General features: G+C 39.1%; 1 protein-coding gene across 2 annotated transcripts in view; it reads right to left on the bottom strand.

The window, feature by feature from the left end:
- RNF19A (ring finger protein 19A, RBR E3 ubiquitin protein ligase) overlaps window positions 1–20703 on the bottom strand; it is a 57742-nt gene that overhangs the window by 21930 nt on the left and 15109 nt on the right. Inside the window, exon 3 of one of the 2 annotated variants that reach the window (XM_030480861.1) lies at window positions 12481–12564. The exons of the other annotated variant lie outside the window; for it this stretch is intronic. The gene's annotated coding sequence lies outside the window, so the exon portion shown is untranslated. The remainder of the gene's footprint in view (window positions 1–12480; window positions 12565–20703) is intronic. 2 annotated transcript variants of the gene reach the window in all.

Raw genomic sequence — 20703 nt, 5'->3', positions numbered from 1 at the left:
CTGCCTTACACTTTCCACACATACAATAAGGTCATGTACAAACCCTATATAGTTAATTAAAAGAAAGATGTGTGTATTTGGAATCCATTTAGACTGCCAGCAGGAATTGAATCACTGTGGCTAAACAACTCAAGATATTCCCAAAACGTAAGGGTTTTCAGGGAAGTATCCAGATGCATTTTTATCATGTAAGGCACCTGAATATTTCAGGAAGCAGAGTTACATAGTGAGTGACAGCCAATGCAGTCTTGCCCTTCAATTTCCATATTGCTATTCAAGCAATCAATAGTTGAGGTGACAACATTTGAATTTCTCATTATACTATTACAAGAAAAAAAGAAAAGGCGCCCCAAAACCCAGATTCTCATCACATATAAAGCTTCAACTATTTCCAACTATTTCCTGTCTCCAGGTCAGGATCACTGAGATGACTGGGCCAAGACTAGGAATTTTCAGAGGAAGGCTGACCAGCAGCAGGAACACAAATCCCTCTCCGAAGAGGAAACACAGAAATAGCCCATGGGCTGTCCAGCTCACCAGATCAATGTGTGCAGCAAACCCATTGCTGGGCCCTCTGCAGACTACTGTAGCTTGATATTATATACATATCAGCAGGTAGCCGAGTCAACACTACTCTATTTATACTATCATCCAGTACAGTAGTACCCTACCAGAATACTTCCTTCCTCAAGTGTAAGAATTTAAAAGGAAAAAACCCAAAACTAAACAAACAAAAAAAAGCACCCAAACCTAAACAAAAAAAGAAACCCACCCACAAAAAAATAACACCTACACCCCCCTCACATCTGATTTGTGAAACAGACGTCATATCTTTTAGGCCACTAGACTTTTTGTTTGGTTTTTAAGAAAGTTTAAAAGCCACTATAGTCTATTTTTTCAAATGCTGAATTAGTATTACCTCCCTCCTTCCCCCAAAGGAAAAATCTTACCTCTGTGGAACACTATCCAAAAAATCTGATTTTATTAAAGCGTATTTCAAGAACATAACATACTCTTCCTTCCCTCCTAAGGGAACATTTTCAGCCTAAAATCCAGTCAAAAGGAATCTTGGAATGCTTTACCTGCTTCTGTTCCCAAAACAAATTTTATAGTTTCACAGCCGCTGGTTCTCATTAACTGAACTAAAGTACTCTCTTATCTAAAGAGAAAAGGTGAAACAAATAAAACTGCTCAACAATGATGACAGAAAGGAACATCCTTCTCTCTTGGACTTTGACGTGATGTTATAGATACATGTAGTTGGTGGACGGTGTCCAATACACAAATCGTATAGCCTATGGCTGGTGATAAATTAAGTCTGTATGTCATAGAAGTGCAAGAATAACCTCGAAAACATTATTATAGCTACATACTTACTAACATCTGTATGTTCACACAGATACTACCAGGACAGTGGAAAATGCCATCTGCCCCAAGCATTCATTTCAGGCAACACAGTGTTTTGTTGTTTGTTTGTGGGGTTTTTCTTAAGTAATAGAAAAAAGTAGGAAACAAAAACAAAGCCAAGCCTATGACCACAAGCCTTCCCCTCCTCCCTTTCTCTGGAGAGGAAAGAATGCGTATTACAGCATTTTTGCCAGTTCCAACAGATGTACAAAATCAAGAAATAGCAGCTCTGGTGATGAACCAGTTGTACTTTTTTTTTTCTTTTTAAAAAACAAAGATTCTCCCATGTTCTAAAGAAAGGGACCATTAGCCCAGCCCTATAGTTCTCTCTGTGTAATGGGATCTGATAAGCAGTCTTTCAGGAACAGCAGATTGCTCTTGTAAAGAAAATGGTTAAAACTTTGTCAGGATTTTGAATAGGAAAGTTGCCAATTATTTCAGACAATCACCAATTATGCTCTCTAGATTTAAATGCATAAAGCTGGTTTTAAAAGCCATACTCTTCCTTATATAGTAATTTGGGATTGCCATTTTAGTGACATTCAAAGATGACTTTGCTGAAGTGAAAAGATTCAGCAGATGATTTATTACAGGAAAAAAATGAAGACAAATGTTACAATGCTAAAAATCATAAAAGCCTTACTATCACGATCTGGAGCAGTGGCCAGTTCTCATGTTGCCCAACCCAACACAGCATCTGCATGATTTTGCTGACAAAAAGGAGGAAAAAAAATGATCTGTTTCTGCACAGCCAGAGAACACAGTGCCTGTATTATTCCAGTAACAGTGAGTCCACATGGAGATATGCTGTGTGAAAAATGAAGCTCTCAATCAAGTCTTGAAACAAGCTGAGACACACAATTATGGTAATAATAACAAACAGTCTGATTTTGAGCAGCAACATTCTGCAAGTTCTGCCCCATCTGACTAGTATAAACTCTGTCAACGTACAGAGGAAACTAACATGGGCAACAGCAAAGGGATAGAAAAACCACACACAGAGTATAACTCCTAAAAATGTAAGTTCACCACTGTCCTCAACATTTCCTCAAAAGCACTTACTGACTACAGAAAAACCATGTTTCTGGCTTTCTGCCATCCCTAAAGCCCTACCACAAATCCAAATTCCAGCCATGCTTTGCATTCTGCTCATGCCACAGACTACCACAAAACACCAGTTGTCACAGCACAAACACACCTTGTCATTTGAAGAGTTCCAAAAGCACAAAATGATGTTTAAAGATGTAACTCTTGTAAAGCTCAGTACTTAACTGCTATCTGTTCCTTCAGAAATCCTTCCTAAACTGTTTGCTGGGGAAACCTAACTAACATCCAGTTAATTTCCTTCTAGAATTCTTCTTGAGCATGCTGCTTTCAGTATGTGCTGTTGCTGACCATATAATGGAGGGGGAAGGAAAGGAAAATCAGAATAAGCTTGCAAATTTTCAACTCACAAAATGACTGGGGTGAAAAATATCTTCTGCTATGGCTCTCCACAACAGAACTTTTCCTTGTCTCATCTTACAAACTTCCAAACTCTTTGGAAATGCACTAGGGCAGCCAAGTACAACTCTACTGATTTTGCAAGAAAGAGTGGGGTAAAGCCCTATTTCTGTAAGCCAGCTGCTGGGGAAGACAAACTCCCTCGTGCTCCTAACTGTCCTCCAAACACACCAGAGGCACAAGCTCCATGTGCTGCCTGCTCTTCCATTACACCTTCAACCTAGTGTACTGGAGCAACAAATGTCAGAGTCTGCCATCAGGCCAAGCAGCTTCACACACATTTACAAAATGAAGGCAGGCTTAAACATTTGTATAGGAAAGGAGAAAAATCACCATTAACATAGATATAGCTACATCCTTGCTAAAATCCTTAAACATTTCCTCATGTCACTGGTGCTTAAATGGCAAAGGAAGACTTTCTGTATTGCAAAAAAACACCCCAAAACCCATTCTTCATTTTAGGCATTTGCTCCTCCTGGTAATTTAACCAAGTACCAACTTTGTGTTAGCATACTGGAAGCTACTGCTTGATTAAAACTGACTACTACCAGCTTCCTTCTCCTACATCTGTAATTCCTAACATCTATGCTCTGTACCTGCTTTCTGAGATGCTTAAAGAGATGCTTAAACTTAAAGATGCTTAAACTGCTCCAGCTTAAAGAGAGATGAAAAAAAACCCCAGAGCTCGAAGTTCATCCACTGACAAAGCATCACAGATCTAAAATACATTTCTGCCTCCCTCTTCCTAGGAGCGTCTCCCGTCAATCACATAGTATCCTGGCATTTCTAAGCTACGATGTTAACATACAGGTTATCTTTAAGCATCTAAAAAGAGGCATCGAAACCACATTTTGCTTCTTATTTACTCCATGGTGCAAAAACTGTAAAAATAGTGGAATGAAATGTAGAAAATATGCAAAAGCTTAAACTACTAAATTAAATGCCAATGCATTGGGGGAAAACAAACACTTGCCTGAGCATTTCTAAAAGAACATAGCCCTACTCACTCCACATATGCCTCAGGGTCGACTAAAAATCTGGCATCACTAAGAGTTAAAACAGTGAGGAACAGTCTGAAAGAGCTTAACAAATTTGACAGCTATGTGCTTCTGTAGCACTCTGTCCTGCTGAAAAGCCCCACCATACTCACGTCAATGCACACGTTGTCAGAGCATGCGAGGGCTGTTACGTGGTTTAATCACAGATGATTTAGTACAAGCAGAACCAACACTTTGCAACTTGGAAGTAAACAAATGCAAATTATGTGGAAACAACAAAGGTTCTGGCAGAGCTTTTATACACACCAAGTTGAAAAACAAAATCCTTCAATGGTAACATAACACAGTATAAGTGAAATGCTTGATTGCAGTAAGTGCCTTCTGCTAATTGTGACTCCTTCGATGTATTTCCCCTTCAAAAACTGAAAGTAAAAATAGCAACATTTTCCACTACATCTTTAGAAGACTGACTTCTAAACATGTTTCATTTCTGTGGCTTTTTTGGATGTCTTCTAAGTTTGATTTCTAATAAAAGGTGAAATGAAAGTGTTGATAATATTTGAATTAAACTGAAAAGTCTATTCTATAAAACAAAGTTAAAAAATTTGTATCAGCAAATTTCTCAAGCTTTTAAACCAAACTCAAACCTACAGATACTTATCAACCATTTACATTGACTTGTTAGGGTATGCCAGGATGCAAAAATATAAAGCTGAAGTGACTTAAATAAGCCATTTAACTCAAACCGAGCTGTGTAAAACTACTTTAAAAATATACTCACGTAAATTTCACTTCATTATGGTTTTCCTCTTTTGAAAAGAGGGCACTGGTATGGTAGTTCACATTTTATGAAGTTTATCTAAGTAAAAAGTAATTTTCATCTCTCACTTTTTCAGGAAGGTACCTTTACTCTCCTGCCCTGCTTTGTTCCAGGAGCCACACATGCGAATGCTTCTCTTAAAGCATGAAGATCATTCGTTATGAAAGTTACCAGAGTTGCTTCTACTTCTAGTAAATCTTTTTCAGAATTACTTGCTCATTTAATTAGGCTCTCATTTCTTTACGCTTACTACAGACTACTGATAGCTGCACAGGGACCATTATTTAAAAAACAGGACTCCCATGATCAAAGATAAGTTTCTGAAAGCCTTTTAGAAATCTGCCATGTCAAGTCTCAAACTTTACATATCTTCAAACAACAGAAGAACAGGTTCAGTGAAATAATTTTACTTTTTTAATTTATGCAAATTCCAAACACTGGGAGTTAAGTTGCCCACACTTACTGTACCAAGCATTCACTCACCAATTTCACACTAGAGTTTGCAGCAGGCTCAGCAAAGGTGCTGACAAGATCTAGGACATACCCATATCCGCACAGAACTGACAAGCCGAAGAGAGTAGGGCCCATATCCCTAAACTGAAAAGAAGTTAAACACTCTGGGACAGGCCAGTTTGACACACTGAGACCACTAGACCAGTGCTGAGTGAGAATCAAGAGATCTTCCAGGAGCAAAAGGACTTGCTTTGGAGTTTCTATAAACTGACTCTACGTTACTTTTGGGAAGTCTTCTAATAACTGGAATAAGTTCAGTGACACTATGTAATGCCTTGTAAAAATTAAACAAAAGACTATCACTAGATACCAAAAACAGGCAAAAGGTTGGAGCAATTCCCTTATCACAAGCCAGCTTTTCTTTTCAGCTGATAATCTGTGCAATACTGCGCTGTTACCATGTCCCAGTTTTATTTTTCTGCTATTTTTCCTTAAAGTCCTGTGTCAATTATCTGGAAATTCTATTTTCACTTACAGAACAAAACAATATTGTTTGTAAAACAATGAAGCAAATAGACAGACTATGAACCCATTTGGGTTCAAAGCTTGAGACACAGCCAGACCGACCGGGCACTGAAGTCAAAAGATTGACCATATTTAAAATACACAGAGGCCTGCAGAGTACACACTGCAGAACTGCCAAAAGTTAATTGATATACAATGTTCTATTTTAAAAGTCACAGTGATATGACAAACCAATCCCAAAGCTAGAAAAATCAACAGCTTATTAATAAAAAAAAAAGTTATGCTTCTTCCTTAGAAATTTCTGTGCAATACATCCTGTATCATGTGTCCATGACGGCTGCTATTAGGAAAGGAAGTCTTGCAAGCTGCTCAGCTCATTCTGAAAGTCTCTGAATGACGGATCGCGAACTCCAGCAAAACTGTTCCTCATGCACATAATGCTTGTAGAGAGTTCACTTCAAGCACCTCCCCTCAGTCTGGTGGCAAACAGGCAAGAATCCCTCAAATTGTAAAAACATTAATTTTCCAAACCAGCAGCATTAAATCTGGGTATATTGAGTGCAACGGTTGACCAAAGCTAAGAACTCACTGGAGAGATGCCTCCTCTTTGTGAATCTTCAGGCCTACATCTTTTTCAAATAAGACTAACAGGATCAATTTTCCCTTATCTAACTCAGCAGAGCAGTCTTAGTTCAACCATGCACTCGCTCGCTGTGTCAAAAAGCTTATCCTACGCACTGTGGTACATTACTGTAAGCAAATGTACACCAAACTCAACCAACAGAAAACAAAGTCTTGGAAACACAGGGAGAGGAAGGAAGGAAAACAAAACATTGACAGAACCTTTAACTATGTTAATCCTGTTATCATTAAAATCCTCACACTAGCACAAATTCTTTCTTGCCTAAGTGATGGGAATATATTCTCTGTGCAATGCTGGGCATGTACTTTCATTTCTACATATTGTGGGGAGATTTATTTTTTTATATATACACTGAAGCAATGTTCCAAAATATCTGACAATTCCACAATATAGCTAGAGGTTTGGAAAGTGGAAGCAGCACTACAGGATTAAAAACTGCACAAGCTGCCTATGCACCAAAAAAAGTTTTAATCTAATTGTATTAATGCTTTCATTTAAAGTAAGCATTATGACCATCAGCTGAAAATTAGCAGGTATGAACACATCATTCAAAAGACTGACAACTGACTGTTTGATCTGCCCGAGACAAATACAAATTCAAACGCCAAGTCTTCCCCACCCCTAAAGTGAAAATATACTGTAAATTCTGCTTTTAAAATCCTAATCATCTCTAAGAGCAGTCAATATAAAAGAACTAAGGAATTAATTCTGAATTGTGTCTTCTGAGAATGCTTATAGCGTATGAACAGATTGATTCATCAATGCAGTCTGAAAGTACAAATAAAACAAAGCACGTTATCTGGCAACTACTACAGCAAAATAATTCCAAAGCAAGTGTTCAGGTTTGCAGCTCTATATTTATTCTAGTTGAAAGCAAGTATTCACCACTTCAGGTTTTACTCTTTACTACTCCTGAATGATACCTTGAAATTTCCTGCAGCTGCTTTTTATTCTAAACTATACATTGCAAAATAATTGGAGTAAATATACACACCAGTGAAACAACTTCAGAAAGTTTTGTTTCCAGCAGTGTCACCAATACTGCAAGTAGAAAACACTGCAACACTCCCGAATGCAGAGATCGTTCCAACAGAAAAAGCACTCCCAAATGTCATTTCAGGTCTGTAATTTTGCCCAATCAAACAGTAATGGCTACATACTGAATTCTGACAAGCTTTTGTTTTCAAGCAGCCTTTAAAGTTTGTCCTACTAGAAAAACAAACCAAATGAAGTGTATCAAGATGTAAGACATATATTGTAGTAGAGGGATGGGAAATCAAGAACAGAATTCCTGCAGACAGCACACAGAGAATCCGAACAGTATACCAGAGAGACGGCAGTCTGGAGGGATGTATAAGAGGTAACAGATCTCAGTTCCTGGCCCCTATTGATTTTTAAATTCAGCAATAGCCAGAAGTTTGTCTTGAACTGAAGAAAGATATTCCTGACCAGCTGACCGGCAGCACCTTCCAGCTCTGTTTTTCCTCTGGCATAACTAACCTCTATTTTCAGGGTGGGGGAGAAAAAGAAAAAAAAAAAATAAAAAAATTAAACCCTCCACAAGCAAACCACTCCCCCCCCACTGATCTTGAAATAGCTTTGCCTCAACATAAGGAGTGCTGGAAACTATTAATGGATTACTTTTTAATCCTCTGGTGCTATTTTCCCAGTTTCATTAACAAAACAGATATACAGATATACTTTGGATAAAACTCATGAAGTAAACTAACTAAAGCAGCTAAAAAGGAGCAAGTTAGTAAGAGTTTTGAATTCTTCCAGTGAGATCAAGTTTGGCTGTGTTACCTTACCATGGGCTGGGATAAGAACTTGGTCACAGTTTCTGAAAGCCACTGTGATGACTTACAGCAATTTACTAAACCACTGTAGACTGACAGTATCTCAGCCCTTGAGAACTGAACAGCCACTGTGTATTGATCTTGGTTGATGTCTCTCTACAGAGAAACTAACAATTCTGGTAAATATAATTCAATATGAAATATTCAGAAAGACTTGAGTGACTGTGTGTCTACTCTAGCAGCAGCAAGTCCAGGGTACAGACAAGAACTATGAACTTTCTGAACTCTGCTACGGCTAATGCCATAACTGCTACAACTGCCCCCAGGTCAGGTACAAAGGTACACCAGTGTAACTAACCGCTCCTGCTCACCCAAGAAATGAGATTAGTGCAAAGCCTAGTATAATATGCCCAATCCTACTGCTGCCTGCCCTGTGAATTTATTCTGTTAGTTACCGAAAAACTCTGCATGGATGTATTTCAAATCACCAAGTCCATTTTTTGTTTAATGATAGCTGCGGTTAAACTGGTGCAATTTCAAATACAGACCAAGATGAAAAAGAACAGAAAGAGAGAGAGACAAAAACAAAGACAGGGAAAGATCTAGCCAGGGAAACAAAAATACTCCATCCTGCCAGGAACACTGCCTCTAGCTTCCAGACAGGAAACACTCACTGCCTCCAGAAAAACCATTGGCGTCAGGAAATGGCAGAAGTACCACGAAACTTATCTCACTGCCAAACCTAACGTAGAACAAAAGGAGAACATTAGAAGAGGAAGGTAAAGACAAACTGACTAGCCATCAAGCACAAATAAAATTTCAATCTTACTGACGTTTCTTTGGGGATAAGTTAGTAGAAAGGATTCTTCCAGTCCTGCTGAAAATAAAAAAAGACCAGGCTGAAAAGATAAAACCCATTCCGCATAGAGAAGAGGAATGAGGAAGAGAAGAGGAATGATCTAGCAGCCTTTACAGACAGACACCACTAGCATTATAAATAGTGTAAACAGTAGTTAAAAAGCACAAAGCGAGAGAAAGCTGAATGAGCATCATTTAAAGTATACCTGATGCTATACCTATGCTGGGAATACAATATATGCCAACAGGAGGAGTTATTCTGCCAGCAGTTATTCCACCTACAACAACATCATTTCTGATGCCAAAAAATATGCTATGTCAGCACACAGCACAGTTTAGCCAGGTTGATGCAAGTTTTTTCAAACATTTTTCACTGACAGCAACACAGTGTAGCTGCAGCATAGACTGGGGAGTAAGCAGTTTCTCTATGCACAAAACCCTGCTATATCAAATGGCTAGAAAGTTTAGTGCAAAACCACCCACTCCTGGCTTTGAAGACTTACTCTTGTGAAACTTTTTAGTCTTCATTGCCTTGTAAATGGCACCCAACCACAAAGCAACACAGGCGAGTTTATGAATCCTCTGCAAGCCACTGTGCATTACCCAGATGTCTTACAGTCCTGCATGTCAGGAGACACGCCGCATCACACAGTGGTGATGAAGCCTTGGCAATGCTGTGACATTCTGGATTGTCAGAATGCTTCACAACAAACTTGTAAAAAAACCCTAGCATTCCAAGGTTCTCTGCTGTGCTTAATACATTTAACAACAGAATACAAAGTCGGAAGAAAACGCACGGGACCTGCAGTGATTCCGCTCTGCCAGTTGAGGAGTGCTGCAGCAGTGCTTGCTGGCACACTCAGTGAGCAGCTGCCGGAAAGGAGAAAAGTAAGTGTGGGTCAAGATGTATTTGCACTATTCCACTTACTCCATGACTTTTAAATTAGCAGGCTACATCTCTGCTGCCAGGCCCCATAACACAGGGAGTATTTCTGAAATACAACTCCCCTGCCCTCATGCTGTTGAGGAGGGAGCCTTTTTCCCTAATACTTTCCCCCTCCATATTTACAGATGCAAGCTCACATATTCTAACACATCTTTAAATACACTTTTGTTGGATGTCACTCTTTTCTTCCACACAGCATCATCTTAAACAGCTCTTTCTACACAATTATGGAATCATCATTAGTTAGGCCCCCTTTGTGTGACAGACTGTGACACACCATCCATTTCAAGGAATTACAGGCACAAAAGAAAAAATCCACACATAAATCAAACATCAGGCAATTCCTAGAAAAGCAACTGTGCTTTTCTCCATTATTGAGAACAGCTAAACACTTTCTAATTACAGTCTCCACCAAGCAAACCTGTGCTATTTCAGGCTCTGAGGTAAAGCCATACTTTGTGGTTTTTGAACAGTAACACTGGTAATACGCCTTCAACTATACCCTTTTTAGCAAAACTTTAAAAAACCTCAACACCTTAAATCAGATGTAAAAGCTTCCCAGACCACAGAAACACAACATTTGGTAAACTGAATTAGTACAGAAGATGCTGCCTCTGGCCAAGAGTACTTGTTAGCCTAAACCTGAGATAGCCCTCAAATGTTGGGATGATTTTTTCCCTTTCAAAAGCAGAGTAAATAATCTGTAAGCATTACAAAAGCTTCTTGTTTATTTTTTTAAATCAGCTGCAGTCCTCCAGCCGGACTTTGAATCCCATCACAGTGACACCCACAGTTCTGCTCTGGCCTTAAATGTAGCTCTCCTGAGCTGTTTGCATCCAGATAAATCCAAGATGAAACAAGTATCTTAAACTGAATATAACACATAGGCTTTTATATTTATTTCCAAGTCAATGAGATTTGTTTAATCAGCAATAACTAAAGTCAATTCTCTGTTCAAAAATAAAATACCGCTTTCTCTGGCAGATATAAACTCATAGTTAAGTCTTTGCTTTCTTTCTACTTGGAAGTCAACCATTAGGAATTTCAAACTGCAGTAGATCAGTACTGATTTATTTTCTTTTTGCTTATCTACGCCTTGTGTTAACACTGGGGGGGGAACCTAAAAAACCCCCCACCTTTAGCAATACATGTAGTTTGCTGCTGAAAAATACCTTCACTTAGAACACCAGCAAAGAACTGCCACTGTAATCACAGTTTAAAGTTCTAAAATAATCTGAAATGTCTGTAATAAACAAATGGGACAACATATAGTTTGTCAAGTACATTTTCTACCCACAAAACACACCGAGGCGCAGGCTACAAACACTATTCACAATGATCCCCCCCCACCCACCTCACTCCAAACTCTGCTTCAGTTCCAACATGCCATTATCCACAACAACCGGAGTGGCTGCATGTGCGCAATGCAAACCTCACCCTAACTCTGCTGACGTCAAAGATTTCTTGCCAACAGATGCTTTTGAAGTAGTTACATTAAGCCTCCATTGTGCTGTGTAACTCGGAGGTTAGATTCCTGAATCAGGAAACAAATGCAGAAGAGCAGGAAGTGAGAGAGGACAATTCAGTTTTTCAGTCTGACACTGCAGCTGTATTGGGCATGGTCTCTTCATGTGACTGGCTCATTTTCCAGGCTTCAGGTAAATTCTCGATATCAACCAAAGCCAGAGGGAGAACAAAGCAGCGGCCATAAGAACTGAAGAGGTCAGCTGAAGGAACCAGCTAAGCAGCGCCCAGAGAGCAGGCAAGGCAGAGGCACAGCCTGCTGCCCTGTTTGTGTCCTCCCAGCCCACTGCTGCAGCTCAGCAGGAACCAGCACAAGCCCTCAGGTAGCACACCTTGTCCCTTCGGGCCGCACAGCCTGACCCAGACAGAGTGAGGGCAGACAGCAGTGCATTTGCCTTCTTTTCCATCTTCAAAAACAAAGCAGATGCCTCAAGAAAGAACATGTGAAATATTCTAAAAGCAGCAACGGTAGCCAAAGCTAACAGTTTGTATACCCTGCAGATCACTTAAGACTAAGGGATTCGTGAAACTGCCTGCAGACACTGTGTCCATGATGGTGGCAGAATACCTCACACTGGCTATCTGGGGAATAATACTAAAAAGATCTCAGAAATTAACTCAAAAGCCTCCTCTATGCACTCAGCTTTTCACAGCTACCAGGGATCACCTCTGCACCAATCCAACACCAACAACATTCTGAATTTTTACCCAGAAACGTAGCAAGCCACACACAGACACGAAGGCACATTCACAAGTGTGACTGCTCATGTCTCAGATCCTCAAGCTCGAGTCTGTACACAAAAGGACATTTACAGTCACCTAATGGCACTGGGACCTTGCAAGCCATCTTCACACCTCTCAACTACCCCTATACATTTACAATTAAAGGCTCCTCACGTCTATCAGAGCTTCTGCCTAACATATTGCAAAAGTCCCACATGAAAGAGCAAACCCTTCACAGAAGACAGCAGTAGTTGAAACAGATTTTAAACATGGATTTTACAAACCTGCACACGAACATTCAAGGGTAACGACACTCAGCTTCCCCAGCCACTGACAACATCACTCTGTTCTTGAATGAAAATCAGCTCCTGGGAGAAAAATGAGCATCTGACAGAGAAACCAGACAAACCAGAGATGCTGTTGACATTTGAACAAAAAACAAACCCAAAGAGCTTCAAGTTTCATGTTCACAAAGGGCCACGTCTGCCTCTAGATAACGTGGTGACACTATCAAACATTACCTGGAGTTAACAGTGGTTAACTGTTCCAGCTCAATGGACTGTGATCTGGACAAACCTATACTCGCGTTTGCCATCTCCCAGATAAATCCCAAGACCAGATAAATACTAAATACCTGGACCTGAAGCCAGCTGCTTGTTGGAAAGTCCAGCTATCACAGCTTCCTTCCCTTCAGCTGTAAGGACTACTACGCAGGTATGAATCCCAGGCTCTAGTCTCAACCCAGACCTTTCCTCTGGCTATCAAAACAAATTCAACAAACACTGTTATGTTTTCTCAGGAGAGTGGGGAGGGGGGAGGAAACCGCCAGGGTAAACAAACTCCAAAACTATTTGAGGTTTCAGGAGTGGATTATTATCACCAGCTCCATTCTTCAGGCAGCACAGAACTGCCTACAGCAAAGGTGAAACACCTCTGTGCAAGAGATTCATTTTCTCCCTAAATCTGCTTTATAACACAGGACAAAACTTCCACAGAATTAATAAATATCCTTGATGACTGTTTCATATTTGATTTGAAATACACTTCTCTAACCTTATTACGCTGCAATATGCATGTGGTTTCCTTGCTAGCATGAGACAAAAATGAATCATACACTGTACCAGTGCCAAAACAGAATAATACAGGCCCAATCACTGTTACTGAGGAACTAAAGCCCTCTGCAAAAACCTCAGCTGCACAACTGTTTCCATTGTAGGATTAGCTTTTTAAGTGATTTTGAAATTTAACAATTTTGCCCCCAAAAAGGCAAACAATATGTCAAAAAAAGTTCTAGTAGTCTAAAAGTGAGACATTTTAATCAGATCACTTTAACGAAGGCAAGTTATTAAAGTAGGAAATTTTATGATTTTATACTTATTTAGAAGCTTCAAGCCTGTGATTCGAAATAGTAGATACTTCCACTAATTTTATTTGCTTGGGGGGGGGGGGAGGGAATGTCAATTTTTTACATTTCTGGTATACTAAAGTATTTCAGTAAGGAGGGTTTATAGACTGTTCTCTAACCAGTTATTCAACATTGCACTAAAAAAAAAATAATCAAAAGCTGTAACTGAAATGTTATTCAGAAACTAATTTTGAGGTTTTAGCAGCTCTTTTTTCTGCTTACATCTTTTAAGAATACCGTTATTAAGAAAGGTATTAATGCCAGTTCCCTTTCTGTCCTTACTTTTTACCTTTCTAATATGCAATCCCACTGTTCAGCAGTCATCCTCAAATCACTCTACTGACTGAAAGCTATCAAATACTGGATTGAAGGAACACAAATGATTCCTCACTCTTAAATTGCATGCAATTACAGAAGTACTCTGCTGCAAACTTTTAGCCATTATTATTAAAGAATCCTCCTTAGAAGAGCAAAACTGTTGCCACCCAGCAAAAGGAAATCGTCACCTTGTAGTATCACACCTGCATACCTGTGAGAGATGTGTAATGGAATTTAAGGAAGCAGGAAGGCCAAGACACATTCAAAAGGATTCTAACATCAAAACAGGTAGAGAATGTGAATAATAAATGCAAATAAAGAAAAACAATCTGCCAAGTCAACTCTCATGTCACAACACTAAGGTCCAAAAAGGAATTGTTCCAGCTTGCAATGCAAGACTTTCATTATTTACTTATACTAGGAAGCCTTAACTCAAACTTTATAAATGCAGCCTTTATAAATAACTGCTGGTCAGGATGACATTGTTCCGTACAGCAGAAGATAACAGCTACATTTAAAAAGATACCGCTTTGTTCAGATTCAATTTTTTATATAACTGGAGTAGTTTACATCTGCCCACACTTCCCCATTAGAGAGGTTACAGCAGCTTCAGCTACATTTGGAGCTTTTCAATGCAACAGCAAAGAGTTTGTGTCAGAAGCAACTAGCAAGTTATTAAAACGAAACAGCTTTCCCTGTCTGGATACAAGCCCTCTCCTTTCCATTTAATGTCCTCCAAACATCCAGTCACATAGTCGCCTCTAAATCACAAACCTACAGAGAGAGGATTGTGCTCCTAAGACAGAAGGAGAGAGAGGCAAAAGAGAGAAGAAGGATAGAAGAAATACAAAATGGGTGGAGTGAAAGATAAGCTACCAGAGAAGTCACAAGTCTCTACAACTGGCACTCTGCTGCAGCATTATTTGTTCATCAATTTCATCTCACAATAACGATGTGGCATACATATTACTGAGAGGAGAGGAAAGGAGGGGAAGATGTGACATGAATTGTTCTCAAGACAGCAAGAAAAAAAACTACAGGTTTTTAGAAGCTGCCCTTTTTTCATTAGGTACTCTCTTACACAATTATTTTACACCAGGCTAAGTGACATCTTCTACTCCCTCCTTAAGTTTGGCTTGATGACAAAGATGAAAGTTAAATTATACAAGCCTGGATCATGCCTGTGTTTCAGCATTTTGACAAGTAGGGTTTCTACTTTAACTTTCTATCCTAATAATGACATTTTTTCTAATCCTTTTACATTTGTCTGGAGTACCAAAATACACCAAGAAAGCTGAGATACCGAATCTTTTTCTAGCAACCAGGGCAATAAAATTGTTATATTAAAATGATGTTTTTCATGTAGAATCAAGTATTTCCCATTGTGTACTGAACTATATTACATAAAGTCCGAAACAGCCATGCTGTACCTGGCCAGAATTGCATAACAAGGCTACCATAATCACATTGCAAGTGCTAATGTGGTTACAGGAGAGACAATCTTATCCTTCTTCTGCCCCCCCCAAAAGTCCTTGCCGCAATAAATACATTATCTGCTTCTGACATACAACATTATCAAATACTCTACGGACAACAGAAACACACAAAGCTACACTAAGAACTGTTTGGACATTTAACATGGTACACTTGAGTGCTCAAAAATTAAGGATACCAGAATGCAAGCTGTCCATAAAAACTAAATTCAGCATCCCCTGTCCATCCACTTGATTGTGTAGTTGCTGCACTGGAAGACAATGCAAATGCTGTTCTAGTATCAGCACATAATGGCTGGATGGGACTATCTGATCCTCGTCACCACTTTCAGGGACATTTCTTCCCCTGTCCTCAACAGAGATGCAACTGCCAGGGTGCTGTGGCAGATGTGTAGATTAAGTAGGGCCGGCTGCTTCCCACCCGAGCAACTGGCTGTTCACTAGAGGGACAAGTTGCAAGTATAGCACCAGGCAAGTGAACTCCAGTGAGAGAAGACAGAAGACTACTGCTCTTTGGATGCCACTTAGTGCTCTAGCAGCCTGTTCCAGGTCTTGGGGAGAAGGGCACGAAGCCAGATGGAAGTATCCTAAAGGCTGGGTCTGGCTTCTGAACTTCCTGTAGGATCACACAGACATACTGATTTTTCTGGAGCTAGCCACCCACAGAATGAGGTCACTTCTCATTTCCCTATTAAAGGTCACGTACCTTATGCATTGCACACTTTTTTGCTTTACAACAGCATTATACAACACTGAATTCACAAATATCACACAAGTCCACAGATATTTTTACCAGACTAATGGCTTCAAAACCATTAATGAATCAATCTTGAGAGCACTCCTGTGAAATCTTCATGGTAATTCTGCAATGGAGAATTATTTTTTCAAAATCTGCAAAATGGGAAACAGACACCAAGGCTGAAACTGCCACCTGAAATAAGGTACTGCAGTCTGCCCCAGTTGTAAGGCTGTTTTCTCTCGTATAGAAATGTGTAGGTTCAAAACTTATACTGAGCACTGACAGCAGTAGGTACCTACAGATCAACACCTGAATGTCTAAAGACGGGCATACAGGAAAACAAACACCAAACTACTCTATAAGGGCCTTGCCCAACACCACATAAACACTCTACAATTAAGGCTACCATAGACTCCTCATTCCAGCATTTCCTACCCCAAGTTTATACCCAAACATGATCCAAATAATGTGGCTGTTGTCTATAATGATTTAAATGTGAACAATATTTTGTTCTGATGATACGGCATAAGAATTTCTCTTAAAATTTTGTAGAATTTAGTAATGTGCAGATACCAAATGAGAAGAGTTAGCTAGCATTAGCTAGAATTACCTTCTCTTTAAAACTTTTATCCCCATTACAGATTTGATTAATATTGGCCCATGGGTTTCATAAGGCCTTTCAAGAGGAAAACAAACCTAGAAGCATGCCTTCCCTCAAGGAGACTACAATCTGCTGCAGTGGTTTTCAAACTAGGGGCTGTGGAATACATCTCAGTGGAGGAATACAAGAAATTGTGAAATAAATCCATGCACCTGCAACAGCAGACCCGGGGTGTTAGCTTAGAGAGCTATCCAGGGCTAAGCTTCATTTAACCTTCCCAATCCTCCATCCCTAGGAACCAAATCCACAATGACACTATGCTGGCCCTGGTGTTGTCCAGTACTTAGCGGGAGTTAAAGATAACACCTGTGAGCAGTCCCTTCTTCTATCATTTTCTTTTGCTCAAGTTTGAAAGCTACAGAAATACATGTAGGGCAGGAGGGGAACAATAATGGCAAATAGGAAAAGCTATCATAAAAAGAAGGGAGATTTGATCTGAAAAAAATTAAAAGCAGCTGTTTCAGTATTATCAGTCTTCACAGTTGTTCTATCCCAGCATGCAACCTTTTCTTCCTCATGGCCTACACATCCTTTTTCTTTCTCCCTCCTCTGTTGCGTCTACCTACTACCTTTTCCCCTACCTCCTCTGAACTGGAGGTAGGCATCTTCCACTTTAAGCCTCTTGACCTGGGAGAAGCAGCATTTCTCTGTCTCACTTGGGTCTCTATTTAATGACTCGATGCCTGGCAGCTGGGAGACAAAATTTAAGTATCTCACCAATTGCTGCAATAGCTGAAAAAGTCCAGTTGTATGTGAAATGTTCAGGAATTTAGGTGCACACCAACCAGTCTTTAAAGAAAGTACTCAAAACCATTTTCTAAAAATTTGCCATTCTTTCCAAGTTTGCACAAGGAAAGAATAAACACAAAACAAGGCTTCTCTAAGGAGCAAATTAAAAATAAAAAAAGAAAACAGAATAAAAAGACAACCACCTCTTCTCCCAAACACAGATATTATAACTTTCTCAGAACAGTTGCAAGGGATTATATTTTTAAGCAATAAGAAAACCTTTTCTCTGCATTCTCAGAAAAAATATTTGGCGAGGCTTTTGTTTGTTTAAATATCCAAGCTGAGCCACAAAATATAGATGCTTCAGACCAACTACATTTTGAATGAAATGTAATAAAAAACCTGGATGCCTGGTTTCATTATGTGAAGTATTAAACAATCTTAAACAATCTTATTTATAGAAGATACTGTCAGTTCCAAACATTGTATTGATGAATACGTTGCTTACTTGATGACAGCAAGCCCTACACCTACTAGGACCATTTCCACTACATCATACACTTAGCATGTGTGTGTTTCTTTTCATATATAGTGTAAATTCTAAACACAAAGCACAAAGAGAAAGGATGCATCGCTCTTATTTTACAGGTAGGAGGTTGAGGCAGACAGATAATGTGACTTCCCAAGCTCTCACATAAACAACGCACTGAACAGCCTGATGGCAGACAGAATGTGCCTTATCTCACAGTCAGCCTGGGATCGCACGAGCGGTCAGCCTCCTATGTCCAAGTTACTAAGCATTAAGCCACAGTAACTTTACAACTCGCACTCATTTGACTCTACTGTAAAATATATAGCACACCAGTTCAGTCTCATCACCATGGCTATCCTTAAAGTAATTTATAAATCCCACCACCATTTGGAGCACAAATAAAGCATGTTTTTTCCTCCCTCATACATATCCCCACACTCTCTCTCAAATATCCATCGACTACATCATTAGAAAAAGATTTTGTTTCTCCCTTTTATCCACTGCTCATTTTACAGTACAATACCCTCCATATGACTGACATCACTGCAAAAAGAGCCCTTAAATTTTCCTTTGCTCAGCAAAATACATGGTCTGTAATGGTAGCCTGGAGATATTTGATGTCATTCAAGAGTAAATTCTTTCTCATCCTTGAAGGACCCACTGATCTAGAAGGAAGACAAATACTTGATAAAAAAAAAGGACAAAAGCAATCTCAAAGAACTTAATGACATTTCCAATACTAACTTCATAAACCATAACAGAAAAAGGTCAGTACTTTTAGATAAAATTTTTTATAGTTAAGCACCTAATAAAACCATCTACACATATAAAAGTTCACTATAAAAAGAACCTAAAAGCTTAAAGGTCTTGCCTTTGCTTCTCCAAAGTGAAGCAGCCTTCCCTGAGAAATAAATACAAGACCAAGCCTGCTATACCATGACTCAAACTAATTCTGAAATACAAATTCAAAAAGGCTTTAAATACTATGCTACTGTAATCCCGAATTTAATTTTAAAAAGTCATTTAAGCAATTACTTCATTTGATTATGTTTTGTAGAAGAAACTGCAAACTTCCAACTGTCTCCTAATTCAGAAATTTGTGAATTACAGCATGAACTATAGCATCATATATATATCCTACTGGAAGTGCTTATCTTTTTCCAGCCTTCACTTGAAAGGGATAGGATTTAGCTTTTATGTAAGGCAATCTTTTGATACACCTTTAACATATATTGCATATCTATATTTTACTCAAACACTACACATTTTACAATCTATTAAAATGTTACAATTTTAGCATCACTCTAGATATCAGTAACTATGAGAAAAAACACACTTTTATTTCATTCATCACTGACATTCCCAACTACCCTCAAAGGTCACCAGAACATAAGAGCACAAGTTGCACAAGTACAGGATCCTGTTTCCAGAGCATGTAGGACTCTACAGTGAAGATGAAAGGTGAAAGACATCTCCCATTGGGCTCATGCCCTAAACATGAACTCTTAACCTGTCAGACTGCTTTCAAATCCAAAAATTTTATCTCCCTGTCAGTATGTTCTAGCATTTTCTATATTGCCATCCATATAAGTATCAAATCTCAATGCAGTGAATCCCCAAGAAAGTCTATGGCAATGAGCGCAACAGCCTAATGAAACACAGCTCAAAAAAAATTACTCCTTTTAAATCGGTACTTAATTTGCTACTAATCTGACTGCACATCTTCTTGTCCTCATCCTTCTCACACCTGAACAGAATTGTCACCTAGAGAGATGCGAAACCTTGGAACAGCGGGGTTAGCCAGGGAAGCAAGTGCATGACTAGAGACTGACAGAGGGAACTACTGTATTAATCTCCGCATCATTTGCAGCTACACACAGCCACTTGCAATACAGTAAATTACATATTTTCTAGATTTACAAAGGATTGAAGGGTATTTGTTTCTGCTTTTGTCAGTGCATTAGCAGAAAAACAGGAAATGAATCAGACTGCAATAATAAACCTTGAGAAGAAACATCATGAAATTTTTTGGTCTTACATAAGATTCATTCTTTTTTAAAGTGACAGGAACTTCAACAAATTGATCTAAAAATCACAGTTTTAACAGACAGTCACTATGGGTTGTTCAGAGAAGGAAAACAAATTTGGGTCTTCTTCTTTATTATGGCATATCACAGGTTTCTTCCATAGTCTTTCTGATGCGACACATTTTCAGCTGGCTGTGGAATAAATGGGACTTAAGTGATCCATATATAAGTGCACTGCCTGATGGAATAGCAGCCAAGATAAGAAAAGACGGGAGGGCTGCCAAATAAACATGAGTGCTGAATTACAGTGAACCCTTCATTTTCCTTCCAGCTTTGCACGACGGGCTCTATTTTGAACTCCGGGACTTCGTTTTACAGATAAGCTGTTGATACAGCATTTGCATTCCACTAAGACTTCCTTCAATGAACTTCATTAAGAAATAAGATGACACCAACAACTGAAATAAACCTCAAGTTCTGAAATCACTTTCTCATGCAAGTGCAAAATCCTGTCATCCTTGAGCACCACTTCAAGATTGCCCTATTTCTTATTTAAGAGGAGCAAAAAAATAACTGTAAAAAATAAAATAAAATTGAAAAAAA

The sequence above is a fragment of the Strigops habroptila genome, chromosome 1, assembly GCF_004027225.2.
Source record: "Strigops habroptila isolate Jane chromosome 1, bStrHab1.2.pri, whole genome shotgun sequence".
NCBI lineage: Eukaryota > Metazoa > Chordata > Aves > Psittaciformes > Psittacidae > Strigops > Strigops habroptila.
This window is presented reverse-complemented; position numbering and strand designations above follow the sequence as displayed.